Raw genomic sequence first — 19347 nt, forward strand, 5'->3', positions numbered from 1 at the left:
AAAATCACACTCATACAGTCGCTGTACAGCACCATGTGCCACCAGTGCAGTCAAAGCTCCGTCGTTTACCGCTCACTCTGCGTGATGCGGTCACAGCAGGGATTCTGAAACTTGAGCGCCAAGGCGACATCGAGCGCTTTAATGCCTCGGAATGGGTTTCATCTATCGTCGTAATAAAAAAAGAAAGACGACGGAATCCGAATGTGTATTGATCTGAGAGCGCCTAATCGAGCTATCGTCGTTGGCTCTTACCCACGTATCGACGAGTTGTTAAACTTGCTTCGAGGAGCGTCACATTTTTTCAAATTGGATTTAGCATCCGCCTACCATCAGGTCCGCCTCGACCCTAATAGTCGCGACCTCACCGCTTTCGTGACCCATGAGGGGCATTTCCGTTTTAAACGGGTTTGTTTTGGATTAGCTTCTGCCCCTCCGGCTTTAAAACAAGTAATGTCCAAAATCCTCAAAAGCTGTCAAGACGTCTATTTCTATCTGGATGATATCATTGTATAGGGGTCAACCTAACAGGATCACGATGATAACCTGCGAGACGTACTCAAAATAATCACTCAGGCACGAATGAAATTAAATCGAAAAGCCGTTTTTAATGTTCATGAACTTTCTTTTTTGGGTCATCGTTTGTCTGCAGAAGGCATAGCACCCCTTCCGTCGAAGATAGACGCAGTCCTGAATTTTCCAGAGCCAACAGAACCTTCACAATTGAAGGTTTTTTTGGTCTTGTAGAGTATTATAGCAAGTTTCTTCCACATTGCGCCACAGTCGTTGAACCCCTTCGTCGTCTTCTACGCAAGGGTGTATCTTATGTCTGGTCCCCTGATGTAGCTGCCAGTTTCAAAAATATCAAGTCCTACATTCAGCAAGCACCAATACTCTCTATGTTCGACCCTATCATTCCTGTCATAGTCTAGACCGACGCCTCTATTTACGGTTTAGGGGCTGTTCTCCAACAACAAGGACGACAGCTAAAAACCGTTGCGTTCGTGTCCCGTTCTCTCACGGAGGCTGAACGAAAGTATTCTACTGGCGAAAAGGAAGCTCTGGCTATACTGTGGGCTTGTGGAAAATGGCACGTTTGTTTGTGGGGCCGGCAGTCCACCATCCGCACCGACCACCAGGCACTGGTCCCCTTGATGACAACTCAGGGAACTGGTTTCCGGCCTCATCATATCAGCCGTTGGGTTGCCAGACTTTTCAATTATAATTTTATCATCGAATTTCAGAATGGCAGCAACAACTCGTCGCAGACACTTTGTCTCGCCTTCCAGTGTCAGATACAGAGAACGGCACCGTTTTTAAAGAAGAGGTTGTTTCTATCATCTGCACTTGCCTTAGCCAGAAGGATTTCCAAGAAGCAACTGCTAGGGATCTTGTGCTACCCCAAGTTAGACGTTTATTTCTTCATCGTGGCCAGAGCACAACAAGCTGTCTTCAGAGCTGAAGTCATAGTTTTCCGTTCGTGAGCAGCTTTCCGTGATCGATGGACTTCTTTTTCAAGGAGAGAAGATCGTAGTTCCATCAAGCCTTCGGAATCAAGAGATTGAGGTTTGTCGCGAAACGCATCAAGGAATTTCAAGGACCACAAGCCTCATGAAAGAACTTTATTGGTGGCCTCACTTAAAATTAAAAACTGCGTGCAGCACTGCATAGTGTCTGCCAAGCGACCAACAAGTCAGCTAAGTCATCTCCCGCGCCTCTGCAGCCAGTAGAGTTTCCTTTACATCCTTGGACCAAGCTTGGCATAGATACACGACCATACCTCGGCAAATTCATTCATGAACTCGCTCATTCACCTTCATTCACGTTCACGGCATGAATCTGAATGGCTCTAATGAATTCTTGAAATTGGAAAAAATCATGATGTGATGGTGAATGACTTTCTGAATTTGAATGAATTCGTGATGTGATGGTTAATGAATTCGTGACTTTGATTGAATTCGTGATGTGATGGTGAATGAAGTCATGAAGTCGTGATGTGATGGTGAATGACTTCGTGAATTTGAATGAATTTGTGATGTGATGGTGAATGAAGTCGTGATGTGATGGTGAATGACTTCACGAATTTGAATGAATTCGTGATGTTATGTTGAACAAAGTTGTGATGTGATGGTGAATGACTTTGTGAATTTGGATGAATTCGTGATGGTGATGTTGAATGAAGTCGTGGTGTGATGATGAATGACCTCGTGAATTTGAATGAACTCATGATGTGTTGTTCTTGTGAATGACTTCGTGAATTGAATAGAATTCATTGTGATGTAAATGACTCAACAAATTCGTGACGTGATGGTGAATGGCTCGTGAACACGATGAATTTGTGATGTGAGTGGCTCGTGAACTTGATAAGTTCGTGATGGGAAGTAACATTGTGAACTTACTTCTCGACGTGATAGTGAATATGGTTATGAATTCAGAATAGGCGGAAAACATGTTACGCAGGTGCTTGCTTGCTTGCTGGTTGTTTTCATCCTTCACCGCAGACGACAAGGACCCATTTGACTTTAGCGGTTAGGGCACCAGTCTCGCTGCGTAGCCGTGCGCGCCTCAGCGCGGTACCCCTTTGTCTCACATTTGCAGTAACAGCTGTTTATAAGGGAAGCGCGGTGGCAGTGGCAATGAAGGTGAGGGGAGGGGGCTAGTCGTTTACTTAGGCACTTCACATTTAATTTTGCCGAAGTTCTGAGCGGTTCCTCGCGAATCAATTGAGCTCCTGTACCCCGCGGCGGCGCACGGAGCACATTCACGTCACACGATCGCAGCGCGGCATTGACTGGGTTGGCGCTCTACCAATGTGCTTTGCATTTCGCGCACTCGAAATACCCCACTTCCCCGACGGAGTAAGGTCCTGGTTTCAAGTGGCTGACAAAAAAAGGCGCCACAGTTCTATTCCGCAAGAACAGCGAACTCGTGAGGGGCTACCAGCCGTGAAGTCGAATTTAGTCAGAATGAACCCGAATGACTGCGTGAATTCTGCGGAATTCATGATGTGATGGTGAATTCCGGTGAATTCGTAATGACTGTGATGGTGAATAGCTTCGTGAGGTGATGGTTAATTCGGATGAATTCATGATGTGATGGTGAATTCGGATGAATTCGTGGTGTGATGGTGAATTCGGATGAATTTATGATGTGATGGTAAATTCGGATGACTTCTTGAAGGAATGGTGAATTCGGATGAATTCATGAAGTGATGGTGAATTCGTGATGTGATGGTGAATTCCGATGAATTCACGATGGTGATGGTGAATGACTTCGTGAATTGGTGATCTGATGGTGAATGACTCCATGAATTCGGAGGCGGCGGTGATGTGATGGGGATGAATTCTTGACGCAGTTGAACGCCGTGATGTGAAGGGGATGAATTCTCGGCGGAGTTTGAAACCCGTGGTGTGAAGGGGATGAAGTTTTGGCGCGGTTGAACGCAGGGATGTGAAGGGCTGTGACTTTAAGAGGTCGGAGTACCTTGTGACGTGAATGCGAATGAATTTGGAGACGTGATTTTGTTCGTGATGTGATGGTGAATGAAGGGGCTCTAAAATGCCGACCTATGTACACGACACGTGCCGTGTACATTTGTACACGGCACGTGCCCTCAGTTATTAGTTATTGGTGATAATTTTTGTCAGTATATTGTCATTGTTAAATTTATTATCACTTCTTACGTGCATTTAGTTCTCTTGTTTTCTATTTTGCGCTCTCGGCGCGTTTTGTATTTAATCTTGTAACCACTTTATTGTTCGTAGCTCTGTTGGAGGTATGAGTCATATTCTTTTTGTGTGTGTGTGTGTGTGTGTGTTTTTTCCTCCCTGCCACGGCCCCACGGGCCAGCAGTATGTACAAATAAATAAATAAATAAATATAATTGGCCCATTCCAAGAGGCACCGGCCAAGGAACGATTTTTCATCACTTACAGTGGATTACCAGAGCAAATGGCCGGAAGTGGCGGCTGTCTCCAGTGTCACGACTGGTTCGGTCATCAGTTTCCTGAAGTCAGTTTTTTCTCGCGAGGGACTACCCCAGGAGATTACCAGCGATAATGGACCTCAATTTACTTCAAGTGAATTTTCACAGTTCCTCGAGACAAATGGAATGAAACAGACCCAAGTCTGCGTTATACCACCCACAAGCGGATGGCCAAGTGGAACGCTTTTAATAGGGTTCTAAAAACTACAATTCAATTGACCTTGTACAACAGCGTTCTATTTACGACACGATCATTGAGTACCTTGGTGTAATAGAAGCACACGCTATGCTGCTACGGGAGTCGCAATCATCGTACACGCTTGCACCTTCAAGGAAGGAATACCAATGAGCCTTCAATACCACAGGCTGAGGTTCGACATGGGTTACCGAATAGGGTTCAGACCTATCAAGAAAAGATGAAGCACTACTCTGACTCACGTAGAGCCATGAAGATTCCATCTTTTGCACCTTGAAATTTTGTGAAGATTTTCAAATCAAAACCAAAAGGCAAAATGCGACATAAATATTTAATTCCGCAGGAGAGCCGTGAAAAGATTTGTCCGTCTACATAAAAACTCGACGATGGAACTACCTGGAAAGCTGAAAGGCTCACTCGAACAACGCTGCAGCCTTCGAAGAAGTATTCTTAGGCTCTAGAAGACGATATTTTCACCCTATTTCCCTCACCCTTTGCAGAAAATGCTCCTGGCTGCCCTCCTCTCGGAGACCCCGAGGTTCCTGGTTCAGCGGTTTCAGGTGCTCAGGTTCCTGGTGCTACTGGGTGCCGCTGCATGGCTCCAGATGTTCATGGTCGTGGTTCATCCCCGCCACCTGCTTCTTCGCCAGGCATCGACTTAGCTGTTCGTAACCTTCTTGGGCCTGCAACCCCGACTCCTGTTTCACCTCATGGTCCAAGTTCTTCACTCTTTGGACTTGGGTACTGGAGCTTTCTGCTAGACTCCAGTCCGAGCGGCAGATCACCAGGGCCCCCCCCCCCCCTCCCCCTTTGGACTCCGAGGCCGGCGTAACGCCTCCAGTGCATGAGTCCCCAATTGACTCTGCGCCTGATTGTGTTTCGGGTGCTGGTCCTGAGCCGGAGGGTTCAGCTACTCCTAATACAATTGCCGTGTTCACTGGGGATGCAGTTTTTGGTGCACCATCATGCTCATCACCATCACACCTGACTGCAAGCACACCTATCGGATCGGGCTTCGCCACGCCTGTTTCAACACCTCTACCATCGACATTTCAAGTAGAAGGAGGCCAAAGACGTCATACACGTTTACCAGAACGATTTAAAGACTGTGTCATGAATATCTTGGACATGAGCCCATCATCCACATTTCATGAAATCATGGACATTTGAATCTTTGGACTAATTTTTTTTCTTTTCTTGGAACTTTCGATACAATGTGAAGTCCATTTTTTTTCAAGAAGTGGTATTTTCCTTCTGTTTTTGTGTGTGAAGAGAGGGAGAGAATACGTTATGGTCATATTTTCCTCCTTTTTTGGTCTCTGATTTTTTTTTTGTTTTGTCGAGGGAGGGAGTGAGTATGTAGTATTTGTATATAGTCTATAATGCCGGCACTGAAAAAGAAGCCGAAGCCACGCGTGAAATAAACGGGGCCGGGCACCCGCGTTTGCGGTGCTTGAGAGTCAGAGACGATGACCACCCGCCGGTGGGTGTTATTCCTTCTTTGAGCTTCAACGGCGGGCCCCTGGACGCCGCTCGATCAGATATACTAAGCAGCCTTTCAAAGGAATTGTCTTGAGATATCTGGAAGTTACTAGGCTATTGTGTTGGTCACGTAGAGAGGGCCTCGATATAGTGATTTGTAATATTTATTTAAAGACGCCCCAATATTTGTTAAATCAATTACGAATATCAATACGAAACTTTACGCCAAATTTCGAAAGTATGCATGGCTGGTCGTGTAATGAAGTCACTTCATGCATGGTAATAGCAGAGTCGCGGGCGTTGACTTATACCCGTGCCACACGGGCAACTCGAATGCCATTTACAACGAATGATATTTGAGCGGACGGCCAATCAGCGCGCGACACTCCGGGCGTGGCGCATTCCACGCGCGATAGATTGCGAGCTGATTTGCCCATCACACAAATGTCATTTGTTGTAAATGGCAATCGAGTTGCCCGTGGGGCACGGGTATTATTCTTGGTTTTGATCAACGTGCTTGATGCTGCATATTAAAGTCACTGAATGTACCCAGAGTACCGAATTCTCTCCAACCCGATAACCCGAAGTCACTAACGAAAAATTCAGTTCTTATTGGCTGGTTTAGCCAGTGGTGGAAGTTATCAATCCACCATTTTGGGGGTCAGCCCAAAACAACAGAAAAAAACGTATATAAAACGTTTCCGCGCTACTACGGCTACGACGAGTACGAACCGGTGAAAGCTCTGGACTTCGATGAGAGGACCGAACGGAAGGTGTATTCATTTTCTCTAGATTTAATTTTTATATCAAGTAGCCGCTGATCTGGTTTCTTCGAAAAAGATTGCCCGCTCGTCAGCTCGCTCCGGTTGCGTTGATGGTGAGTTTCAAACTGTACACCTCAGACACTGAGCACAAAACTAGACTTTAATGTGTTTCGAGGTGAGAGAGAGAGAGAGAGAGACGAGACTGCAAGGAGCATGGGACGCAGATTTCGGAACGAACAAAAAAACTTTAATAAGGTCTACAGGAAGGTCCATTGGTGGATTCTTCAGGAACACGTTAGCACGACCCTCGGGAAACGCCGCACACGTCCCCCTTTGGGAAACAATAACGCTTACCCCTTAGCTTACAGTGTTAGCGTTTCCAAAAAGGAACGTGTGTGGCGTTTGCCAAGGGTTATGCCAACGGATTCCCCAAAAATCCACCAATGGATCTTCCTGTGATTTCTTTCGTCCCTTTTTTTATACTCTGCCTCTCAAAGTGCCTCTCAGAGTACGTCGACGCCCTTGAACACGGTCACTCATTTAACATGAGGAAAGAACCATATCCATACCACTCGTAAAAGGAACCGCATTCATACAACTCGAGGAGTGAACCGCATCCATCATTTAAACTACACAAACACATCGTGACATCACAGCCCACGCACCGCTACTAAGGAAATCCAGAGCGAAGGACAGCTGCCGGCAGCAGAGCGGCAACTGAGCACGCCCGCATTCCACAGCGCCGCGGTGCAACACCTCCGAGATAACAAGGCCGTGGTACTGAATGAGATGACGTCATCAGAGAAGGCCAACGTTTCTCAGAGATTGGACACGACGATTGCTTCAACGTTCGGCTCACACTTGACTCAAAGCCGAGCGCTGACGTAACACGCACTCGTTTTTACTCTGCGTTCTAGCGTTAACCTTCTCTGATTAAGCCACCTCATTCAGCAGTTCGTCTTTGTTATCTAGGAGGTTCTGCGCGGCGCCTCCTCCTTCTCTCTGTCTCTACGCCAGATGTACGCGTGACTTTGCCGAAAACGAAAGGGCTCGTTTTGACGAAACCCGTCGGTGTCTGTCAGTCTGTCAGCGCCGGGAAGAGAGGGCGAGGTTGACACGTGCTCACGTCAGCGCTTCGGAGCAATGGGTCTTCGCCAGAGCCTTCGCCAGAGCGAAAGTTTTAATTAGGGTGATGATATTCCTCAAGGTAGAAAACGAGACATCCCGAGGGGGGGGGGGGGGGGGGGGGGGGGTAAATAAAGATTGAGATTGGGAGAAACAATTTAATAAAATAACTTCTCTTATTTCCAAGCCTTACCATATTGCACTAGGTCCTAGGGCCTAGGGAGCAGCCACATTCACAGTTTAGTTGCCTGCTCTCATTTGGTTTCAAAGCGAGTTTCGGTTTGCTTCAACTCGCTTGGTGGCAATATCGAAACTCTGCACTCCTGCGAAAACTGGACATCATTCTTAATTGGGACAAAAAGACAGGACGGCAGAAGCGGACCTCATAAACGGGACTGTCCCGGCCAAAACGGGACGTCTGGTCACCCTAGTTCTAACGCTAACGCATTAAAACGAGCAAGTGTCACCAAAGGCCAGGAACCTGAATTGAAGAGCTCACACGAGAACGAACGCTACACTGCATACGCTTCACCGCACGGGGAAGGGCCATATTGCGGATCGCGATTGTTGCGCCGCGACTCGGTTCTAAAGTGAAGCTTGAGAGTTTCGGTACTCTTAGAACATTCATTCATTCTAATGCGTACAAGAATCATCGACGAAAAACTGAGTTTCCCTGAATACCCTAAATCTTGCCCTTCCTAGAATCAAGTAATTTACCGAGACAGCAGTCAAAAGTTGAGGCAGATCTCTTTGTGTGATGTTGCGTCAGAGCTTCCGCTGTTACCAACGAAAATGCAGTGTGTTTGGCAGGTGCAAACTGAACAGTTGGGATCCGTTTAAAACGTAACCCCTCGTACGGCGGAGTAATAAAATTTTGGTTATTGTGCGGATGATAATAATGAAAGCAATGGCGATGTAATTTAATTGTTTTCTGACCGACGAAAGTTTACGGGACAATCGCTTTCGTGCGACCTCGTTTAGAGCATGCGCTCTAAACACCGCACTCAAATATGGCGTTCAGTGAATACTGCCTATACTCCGTTTCAAATTCCGATCGCAGCCGCCGCTACGATTTTATGTAGTCAATTAAGAAGCGTCAAAAATTGCCTTGACGCCTTTCAGTGTTTGGTGTCCCCGGCTAAATCCCCTCGAGCACAGTGAACGCCCCATAATACTAAGCCTTTTTCTTCTTTTTTTTTTTTTTTGCGTGATTGGTTTAACTGGTGACCGCAAAGGCGCAAAGACAACGACCGCCGTGACGATGAACTTTCTGCGCTGTTTAATCGGCTACGTCGTAGCGTTGTCTGTGGTCGGATTTTATGTGAAACCAAGTGTAGATAGAAAGTCCTAACGATGAATCTTACAGGTCACCTACGAAGGACCACCGCGTTGCACATATTAGACGCGAGCGCCAAAGGAACTCTCCTTCATTCCGTCAGAAGACGAGTTTGGGTTTACGCTGACACGGCACTCGCGTTTAATATGTGACAATGCGGCTCGTTAGATCACGTAGAAAATTCGGCACTATAGCTTTGCTACCTGGGTGGTATTGACTTGGTCCGACGTCGTGTTAACAGGAAAAAAGGATTAGGAGCCAGGTTTTTTTTTTATCTTTCGCTAGGCGCAGTGGTATAATTAGTACTCTGCCTTCGTACGGAAGTCAGGACAAGTTCACTAAAGTATGGCTGCTTTGTCTCACCCTCCGCTAGACTAAAGCCCAACGCTGCGGACCACTAGGTCCAATCCCGAACCTGCTACGAACCGCGTGTTGTTCTGACGTGTACATCAGCTCTTCGAAACGCGCGCACTAGTTTGCACGTCGGCGCGATATGCCACATAGTTCCTAGATGATTCCCAATTGAGCGTGGTGGCCCGAAGCTTTGACCTTTAGTCTATCGCGTACGGAGAGACAAAAAATCGATGACGCCGTCAAGATTACTAGTAGGGAAGATGTCAATTTTGTCGCTGGGGCGCTGCCCCAGAAGCACAGCTACGAGCAGCTGGCGACGAAAATATTGAAGTAGGCGGCCTATCCCAGCCATCGTATTTAAAGCATCGTGTGCTGCCCGCGAGCCTAAGTTGGCAATGCCCCGAACAGGGAAATCTGTGACGCGTTTCCCGGTAGATGGCGTGAAATCTCGAAAGAATAAGTCACCGCAGAGTTGCGGTGAGCGGACGTGTTTCCTGGTTCTCCTCGAGCATCCGAAGCTAAGTGCCAGTTTTTCTCCTTTTCTCTCTCTTTTTTTGAGAGTTGATTGGAAGTGACTATGCGGTAGCAGTATTAGGTTTGAACAGCAGCAGTTAACGTTAGTTTCGCAAAGTAGGCTCTGTTTGAATTTTTGGCGGGAAGGGACGGTTTGTTCCCGGTCTAGACATGGGTCTAGATTTGGGTCGGCATGACAAGGGTGGGGACGAGTTGGTGCAGTGCGAGGGGTGTGGGAGGGGGTGTTACCTGGAGGAGACGGGTTTCGGGAGCCTGGAGGAGGCGGCGGGGGTGAGTTTCGAGTGTCGGCTTTGTGTGAAGCTTCAGCAGGTAACTGGGGAATGGGAGGGTAGAGTTCGGGAGATTGAGGCCCAGCTTAAGGCAGAAGGAGAGAAGCGGGTGGGTCTCGAGGCCCAGGTAGAGGAGCTGACTAGGCAGCTTAATCATGAGAGGGAGCAGCGGGTCGGCCTCGAGAAGCAGGCGGAAGAGCTGGGGGAAGTATGGAAGGCGGGTTTAGAGGAGCGTAAGAGGGAGTGTGACAGTAGGGTAGAGCGCCTGGAAGGGGTAATTCGAGCGAGTGAGAGTAGCGAGGGAAGAAAGGAGGAAGTGTCAGTTCTAGCGGGACGAACCACCAGTCTGCAGGCTGGGGTCCCTGGTGGTCGGGAGTCCGGCCTGTTGGCAGGCGGGCTCGACGACGTTGGAGAGCTGATTGAACCTCAGCTCAATGGCGCCTTCGAGCAGCAGGCGTCGGGCAGTCAGGTGACAGGAGATAAGTCGCAGGACAAAGGCGCGCAGGCACCAGGGGGATCTAGGGTACTGGTAGTGGGAAGCTCTAACGTAGCACGGGTTAGGAGGGGTGTACATAACAGGGTGAAGGGAGACCAGAGGGTAACCGTAGAGGTCCAGCCAGGGAAGTGTATGGTGGATGCTATGACCGCAGCACGTGAGGGGGTGTGGGATAACCGGGAGGGAAGGAACCTAGTAATACTTCATGCGGGGCTTAATGATGTGCTGAAGGGTAGGAGCCAGAACCTCGGAAAGCAGCTAAACGTGGGAATACGTAAGCTGAGGGACGTGTCTGAGAATGTGCATGTGGTTGTGTGCACCATTCCAGAAGTTCGGGGGCAGTCCGGGTTAACGGAGAGGAGGGTTGTCGATGTCAACGGAGTAATTAAGGGTATGAGTCGACAGCTTCGGTACGACGTAATGGAAGTAAACAGAGAAGTGTACGAGGCTGGCTCCCGCCCTTTTGCAGATGGCATTCACTACAGTGAGGCCACGGGTTACAGGGTGGGGGATAGGATGGGCCGCACGGTGACTGCTTTTTTGGGGGGACCGAGGGCCCTGGGGGCACTGAAGTAATTGAAAACCCAACGAAGTCAGGAGAGGCACCCAGGGTTAAAAAGAGGAGAAACCGTAAGAACAGGTATAAAAAAACAGCACAATCAGACATTGGATATATTAACATGCAAGGTGGCAGAAATAGGTTAAAAGGGGAAGAGGTAGAGGAGCAACTAAGAAAGGAGGATTTAATGGTGTATGGGTTTGTGGAAACACATCTCAGAGACATGGAGCAGCCACCTTGCAACCCTGACTATGTGTGGGAAGAATGCAACAGAATGGAGGGAACGAGGAAGGGAGGTGGAATTGGAGCATTTATTAAGAAGAATAGGAGCTTTCAAAGGATCAGAAAGGAGTGCGCCGAACATTTGTGGCTGAAAGGAAAAGTCGCTGGGGAATCAACAGTCCTTGGAGTTGTTTACTTATGGACAGGGACAGGTGCTAAAGAGGAAAACAGAAAAATGATTGATTGCATAGCAAGAGACATTAGTGAACTAGGGGAAGGCTCCGAAATAATTATTATGGGAGACATGAATGCCCATATTGAGGGTCGGGATGGGTATACGGACTCAACTGGAAGCATATTACTAGAACTGGTGGAAAAACATGACTTAGTTTTATGTAATACCAGTCATAAGTGTGACGGGCACATAACTTGGGAAGCTGGCAATCTGCATTCAACGATAGATTACGTACTCATGTCACACAAAATATATGGTAAGTTACAAGTAATGAAAATAGATGAAGAAGGTTCCAAAAGTCTTGGTAGTGATCACAAACGTATTAAGCTGAATTTTGCCAGAGAAGTAAATGCTGAAACTAGACAACATAATTCAAAGCAAACTTTCTGCAGCGACAAAGAGTTGGAAATAGTTGTTGAAAGAATAGAGGCAGCAGTTTCAGGGCAACAGCATACAGATTGGACCTATGAGAGCCTAACTAGGCTTTTTGCTCTAGAACTAGACAAAGTTAAGAGTAAACGAAAGGGGAAGCAAGGACATAGACCAAAAAGTTGGTGGGACAAAGAAGTGAAGCAGGCGATACAAAAACGTCAGGAAGCCTCTAGAGAACACAGGTATTCCAAGCGTAGTGGGGAGTCCGAAACGGAAGTAAAAAGAAAATGGGACAATTTTATAACATGTCGCCGAGAGGCATCCAGTTTGATCAATGCGAAAATTCAGAGAAAGGGTGAGGAATGGATGAGTAATGTAAATAAGAAAGATAGAAACGCTGCCAAGAAGTTTTGGGAGCACTTGAACTCACTCGGTGAAACAACGCAAGCTAGACAGAGGTTCATACTCTCGCATCAGGGAGATCAATTAGAGGGAGATGATGCGATAAAATATATAGGAGCAGTGATGGAGGAGAAATTTCGGGAACGGGTACATGTGGAAGATAGGAGAACCGAAGGAAGTAGCAGTCCAGTTTGTGACATCGCGGATTTTGGACAAAGAGAATGGGAAAAGGCGGAACGAAGAGTCCCTAGTGGCACTTCGACAGGCACAGATGGTATCCCTATCAAGCTGGTGAAGAATTTGGGTCCTAAATCTAAGGCAAAACTAAGGGAGGTAGTGAGTACCATGATAACAAAAGGAAATATTCCAGATGAATGGAGGCTTAGTAGGATGAGTATGATATATAAGGGAAAGGGAGATAAGTCTGATATTAGGAATTATCGACCTATAACCGTGACACCGGTTATTTACAGGTTGGTAATGCAGATTATAAAGAACAGACTGGAGGAATGGGTAGATTGCGAGGGCATACTGGGCGAGTTACAGAACGGGTTTCGAAAACAAAGAAGGTTGGAGGACAATTTATTTTCTCTAACACAGTGTATAGAAATAGCGCAAAAAGAAAACTGACAGCTCTGGCTGGCATTTCTGGATATCAAGGGTGCCTATGACAATGTGAACCAAAGAAACCTGTGGGACATAATGGAGAACTTAAACCTAGATGAATGACTAACAGCACTATTAAGGAACATTTACAACGATAACAAGGTGATTATAACATGGGAAGGAAAGGCGACAGGGAAAATAGAGATAAGACGAGGCCTTAGGCAGGGGTGCCCGTTATCGCCTTTGCTGTTTATGTTGTATCTGAGAGGATTGGAGGATAGACTAGAGAAGAGTGGGCTTGGGTTCAACCTTTCTTACAGTAAGCTAGGCCAAAAAATTCAGCAATCCTTACCGGGATTGATGTATGCGGATGATATTGTACTAATGGCTAACAACAGGACAGAGTTGCAGGAATTAATGAGCATCTGTGGTAGGGAAGGAGAGGAATTAGGTTTAGAATTCAGTAGCGAAAAATCGGCAGTCATGATTTTTAACGAGGATGAAGTTAAGAGGCTGAAGATACAGAATATTACAGTTGAGAGAGCTAGTAAATACAAGCATCTAGGAGTATGGATATGTGATGGTGCAGAATATCTCAGAGACCATGAAAAGTATATAATAGGTAAGGGCAACAGAAATGCAGCTGTAATGAAAAATAGAGCACTTTGGAATTACAACAGGTATGAGGTGGTGAGAGAGATTTGGAAAGGGGTCATGGTGCCTGGCTTGACTTTTGGAAACGCAGTGCTATGCATGAAATCCGAAGTGCATGCGAGACTAGAAATAAAACAGCGCGGAGTAGGTAGACTGGCTTTGGGGGCACATTGCAAAACGCCAAACCAGGGAGTACAAGGAGACATGGGATGGGCATCATTTGAGAGCAGGGAAGCGGTGAGCAAGGTAGAATTTGAGGATAGGTTGAGGCAAATGGACGGGGAGCAATGGGCACGAAAGGTTTTCAGCTATTTATACATGAGGAGTGTAGACACAAAGTGGAGACAGCGCACTAGGAAATTAAGAGGAAAGTTTTTGGGCTATAGCGAAGATACGGAAGAGCAAGTCTCAGTTAAGAAGAAAGTTAAGGCCACAGAAAGAGATCGGTGGCTAGAGGGAATGCAGATAAAGACGGCTCGGGAAAGCTATAGATTAAACAAAAGAGTTATTGCCAAAGAAAGCATTTATGACAATTCTAGGGGAAGCTCATTGCTGTTTGAGGCGAGGACGGGTGTTCTGCGAACCAGAACATACAGAGTGAAGTACCAGGAAATTGATACAGTGTGCACTGCTTGTGGAGAGGAGGACGAGACGGCTGACCACTTGATACTCTACTGTAAAGGGCTTCACCCTATGCCTACCGAAGACAACATAGATTTAATAAAGTCATTGGGTTTTAGAGACAGCGAAGGGAGAGTGGATTTCAAAACTGTAGAGATTACCAAGCAAAGATTAAGTGAATGGTGGCAGAAATCGAGAGAAAACTAGGTATTTTCTTATTCACTGATGGCAAGGGGGTTTCATAGACTCACTTTCTTTGCACTGCGGAGTGAATATAGATTTCACATTTAAATATCCTAAGCTTAAATGGTAAAACAAAATGGCTTGGTGGCGTAAGCTACCGCCCGATCCAAAGGGCTCAGCCGTATTCATCCATCCATCCATCCATCCATAAGACAATGTAAACATGCAGTTTTTGAACATCAATACAAAAGCGGAGTGGGTTATAAAGTTTTGAAGTGACAGATAGATCGTATTATGCGGAGTGTTGCTTCTAACTCCGTCCTTTATTTTTGTATTACTTGCAGCTTGGGATGGAAGTATAACACTACGAGATGACTACGAGAGTACTGTTGGGACGTACCCTGAACACTACAGCGATGAATATACGGATATTTGGTATGGAAGCAGCACTTTTCCCACTAGAACGACCGGAAATGAATTCGTTCCGACAAGAAAGCCACGGGTTTCAACCACACCTGTCACAATACCACCGGATCTAGTGACAACTTCGACGAAACCAACGAAGGTTCCGGTGACAAGCTCGACAAAACGGGTTATAGTCACAAACCGGCCGATAACAGACCACGCTTGCTTAGATTCTTGGGTAACATACTTTACTTCACTGCTTACTTTACTGAAAGTTATACAGCAGCGTATAACGTACGGCTCATAACAATGGCTCCTGTTTTATTTCGCTTCAGGACATGTTAACAAACCCGTGTAAACGCTGGTGCAAGAAGCTCTCTGTATTTCTGTTCTTCCCAAAATTGGTGACCATGAATAAACCCAACGGACAAATTTGTCAGGTGGGTATATTAATAAGGTACATGCAATGTAATAATTTTTTTTTTTAAGTTGTAAACGTAAAGCTTCCGTGATGCTCGCAGAGCAAACTCGCGCTGTAAGTGTCTGTCAAATTTAGGTGAGGGTTTCTCAAGCACTTCAAATACAACCTGTCTCGCGCGTAGTGTGTCTGATTTCAGCATTCATGACGTTGCAACTTCACGTAGTAGCGTGTTACTCTGTGTTACTGAGCTGCTCAAGCTTACGTCGAGATATGGCCGCACATTATTACGCACATCAAGCGACGCAGTAACTGCCGCCATGGTAACTCAAAGTCGTACTGCAACTTCAGCCGCCTCAACATTGTCAGACTCCACAGTGCGAGCGAACATTTTCAGTGAGATTTGACCACTTGCAAAGATGGTCGCTTGAATGGGTGAAGTTCTCACGGCTATGACGTGGTATGACGCAATGACTCACACTGCCCGCACGAAAGGTCTGCCCGCTTTAGTTGAATAATCCAGGATAAGAACTATTTGATCCCGCTAGCACGCATCCTAGAGAAGGACTATGCGGTCATCTTACAGAAGGATATATACTTTATTTAAACATTTTGATGCACACATAGCAAGGATGCGGATGTTCCAAACCCTCGGGCCATCCCTCCAGGCACGAAAGAGAGGCAATGGCCGCCGGTACAAATTCATACGCATCCCTTGTGGCGCGCAAAAACACAAATACAGGAGAATCCATACACGGGAGGGATTCCAGGGCAGTGTTTTTCGACGCTGAAACCCCGGCAAACGCTACGGACATACATGCATAATGGTGTATTCGCACGACGGAGTTTCTGCTCGAGGCTCGTCAGTAACACGAGAAAGTCGGTAACTTCCTTTTAGAAATATTGATGTTTAGTTACAAGGGCTAATTTTTATTTTGTTGAGCCGCATCGCTCTTTATATTCACGCTTCTGATTTTTATTTTTTTTTTTCTGTTCTCAGTATGATGGTAGGGCATCAATATTTTCAATATATGATTGATTGCCAGTCGCTTACCGACTTCTTTTTTTTATTCGGCAGACCGAAATTAAAAAGTGGAATCTCAAAAGTTGTTCTTCCGTTGTTTTATTTCATAAACGCCTGAACATTCTTCGCTGTTTGTCGCGAGCATTGTACCTGGTAGATTTTAAATGTATTCAAAGTGCAAGTTCTTTTTTTAGAAGAAACGTAACCCTGTCATTGACATCCTACCGTACACAAAGGGGCGTTCTAACTTCATACAAATTGTCAAGTGGTGTTGCAAAAGGAATTCATCAAATGCTTTGTTGTGTAATGCACCTTTTAAGAAACGTTGCATGAGTGTTAAAGTTTTTAGCTTGAGCAACATAAAAAAAACCATTAAGGCCAGACATAAAGATGAAATCTCTATAATCTATCTATCTAAGTATATATATATATATATATATATATATCTTGTCACGGGTGGTGACCAATAAGCAATGAATAAACAGAAAGAGATAAACGTTTAATGTGGCGAACTTGTGCCAAAAATAAAAGGGTACAAAAGATAATAACAGAGCGTCGCGGGCGTCGAAGTCGGCGTAGCAGCAGAGTCGAACGCTGGGGCAAAACTGACTCCTGCTTGCCACGCGGAGCCGCTTTTGTACACGCGTTGGCTTCTGGAGCATTCGACGTAGAAGGTTCCACGCGTAGAACATTCTAACCTCGAATCAGCTAGACGGTTCTCGAATTCACCAGAACATCACATTACAGTGTCAACAAAAATGCGTAGCCGCGGCCAGGAATCGAACCCTGGCCCTTCGCGTGGGAGGCAAGCGCGATAACCTTTAGGCGGCCGCGCTTCCTACTTTGCGCGCGGCATTACTCCCCCCTTAAAAAGTGCATCGCCCCGATGCAACACAAAACAAAACAAAGCACATAAAAAGAACGGCAAACTAAAGAGTCATTTGAAACACATAAGATCCACAGTCCTATCGAGCGTAGTACGGCTTCAGGCGCACGACGTGGACGACTTCAGGTCATGGTGGGCGGCGTGATGAAGTTCTTGTTCCGTCGGGCATCACCTCGTAGTTCAGCTCGCCGAGGCGACGAAGTACTTTGTATGGTCCTAAGTACCGTTTCAGCAGTTTCTCACTGAGGCCGCGGTGACGGATGGGCGTCCACACCCACACCCTGTCTCCGGGCTGGAAGTGAACGTCCCTGTGACGAAGGTTGTAGCGGCCCGCGTCGACGCGTTGCTGGTCTTGAATCCTGAGTCGGGCGAGCTGGCGGACTTCTTCGGCGCGTTGAGCAACCGCCTGGGCGTCGTCGCTCTCATTGTCAGATGGCTAATAAGCCAGCATTGCGTCCAGCATGGTCGCTACTTTCCGACCATGTACCAGCTGGAAAGGGGTGAATCCAGTGGTCTCCTGAACCGCCGTATTGTAGGCGAACGTGACGTAGGGCAACACCTCGTCCCACGTCTTGTGCTCTACGTCGACGTACATAGAGATCCTATCGGCGATTGTCTTGTTGAGTCGCTCGGTCAGCCCGTTGGTCTGCGGGTGGTATGCAGTGGTTCGACGGTGGCCGGTGCCACTGAGACGAAGGATCTCTTGCGTCAGCTGGGCCATCAACGAAGATCCACGGTCTGTGATGAGTACTTTAGGGGCGCCGTGCCGGAGGACAATGGACTCGATGAAAAACTTGGCGACTTCAACAGCCGTGCCTGCTGGAAGGGCTTTCGTCTCGGCGTACCGTGTGAGATAATCGGTGGCGACGATAATCCAGCGGTTTCCCGACGTTGACGGCGGGAAAGGGCCAAGTAAATCCATTCCGATCTGCTGGAACGGCATAGACGGGGGAGAAATCGGATGCAGAAGTCCTGACGGCTTCGTCGGCGGTTTCTTGCGTCGCTGACACTCGTGGCATGATCGAATGTATAGGTGAACGGTCTTCGGTAGCCTCGGCCAGTAGTACTCTTCTCAAATCCTGGCGAGCGTCCTGCTGTAGCCAAGGTGTCCAGCCGTTGGGTCGTCATGGCATCCTTGGAATATTTCGTCTCTAAGGCTGGCAGGAACAACCAACAGCCATGCTGTGTTGTTGTTGACGAAGTTCTCCTTGTACAGCACCCCTTGCCGCATGGAGAATGTATGCAGGATTCTTAAGAAAGCACGGGGAACCGAACTCGCTTGTCCCTCTAAGTGCTCGATGAGCGCTCGCAGTTCAGGGTCGTCTCGTTGGAGTGCTGCCATGTCGCTGACGTCCAAAGCGCCGAGGAAACACTCATCGTCGTCGTCTTCGATACAGGCAGGACCGGCCTCGACAGGAGCTCTTGACAGGCAGTCGGCGTCATTGTGCTTCCGGCCGGACTTGTACACAATGGCCATGTCGAACTCCTGCAGTCGCAGGCTCCAGAGTGCGAGGCGTCCAGAGGGGTCTTTCAGATTCGCGAGCCAGCAGAGCGAGTGGTGGTCCGTGACCACGCGAAAAAGACGTCCATACAGATATGGGCGAAACTTTGTTATTGCCCAGACGACAGCAAGGCACTCTTTTTCAGTTGTAGAGTAGTTCCTCTCCACCTTAGACAGCGTCCTACTCGCGTATGCGATGACTCGCTCTGCCCCGTCCTGCCTTTGAACTAGCACCGCGCCAATTCCGGTATTACTGGCGTCCGTGTGGATCTCTGTATCAGCGAACTGGTCGAAATGGCCAAGAATCGGGGGCGTCTGGAGTCTTCGTTTCAGCTCATCGAATGACCGCTGGTGTTCGTCTGTCCATTCGAACTTTACGGCGTCCTTCGTGAGGTGCGTCAGCGGTGCGGACAGCTTGGCGAAGTCCCGAACAAATCGTCTGTAGTAGGCACAAAGCCCGAGGAATCTTCTCACGGCCTTTTTGTCAGACGGCGGCGTAAATGCAGCTACGGCGCGGGTCTTCTCGGGGTCAGGGAGAAAACCTTTGTTGCTCACGACGTGGGCAAGGAACTTAAGTTCACCATAGGCGAATCGACACTTTGTTGGCTTCAGTGACAGGCCGGCGGTCTTGATGGCTTGAAGCACGGCTCGAAGTCGTTTCAGGTGCTCGTCGAAATCTCGTGAAAATACCACGACGTCGTCGAGGTAGACGAGGCAGCTC

The 19347-nt window shown here is 47.4% G+C and overlaps 1 pseudogene; it reads left to right on the forward strand.

The window, feature by feature from the left end:
* Positions 1-4681: 4681 nt before the first annotated feature.
* On the forward strand, positions 4682-5166 carry LOC115318304 (annotated as a pseudogene).
* Positions 5167-19347: the final 14181 nt, after the last annotated feature.

The sequence above is a fragment of the Ixodes scapularis genome, unplaced genomic scaffold (assembly GCF_016920785.2).
Source record: "Ixodes scapularis isolate PalLabHiFi unplaced genomic scaffold, ASM1692078v2 PGA_scaffold1__304_contigs__length_218370807, whole genome shotgun sequence".
Lineage (NCBI taxonomy): Eukaryota > Metazoa > Arthropoda > Arachnida > Ixodida > Ixodidae > Ixodes > Ixodes scapularis.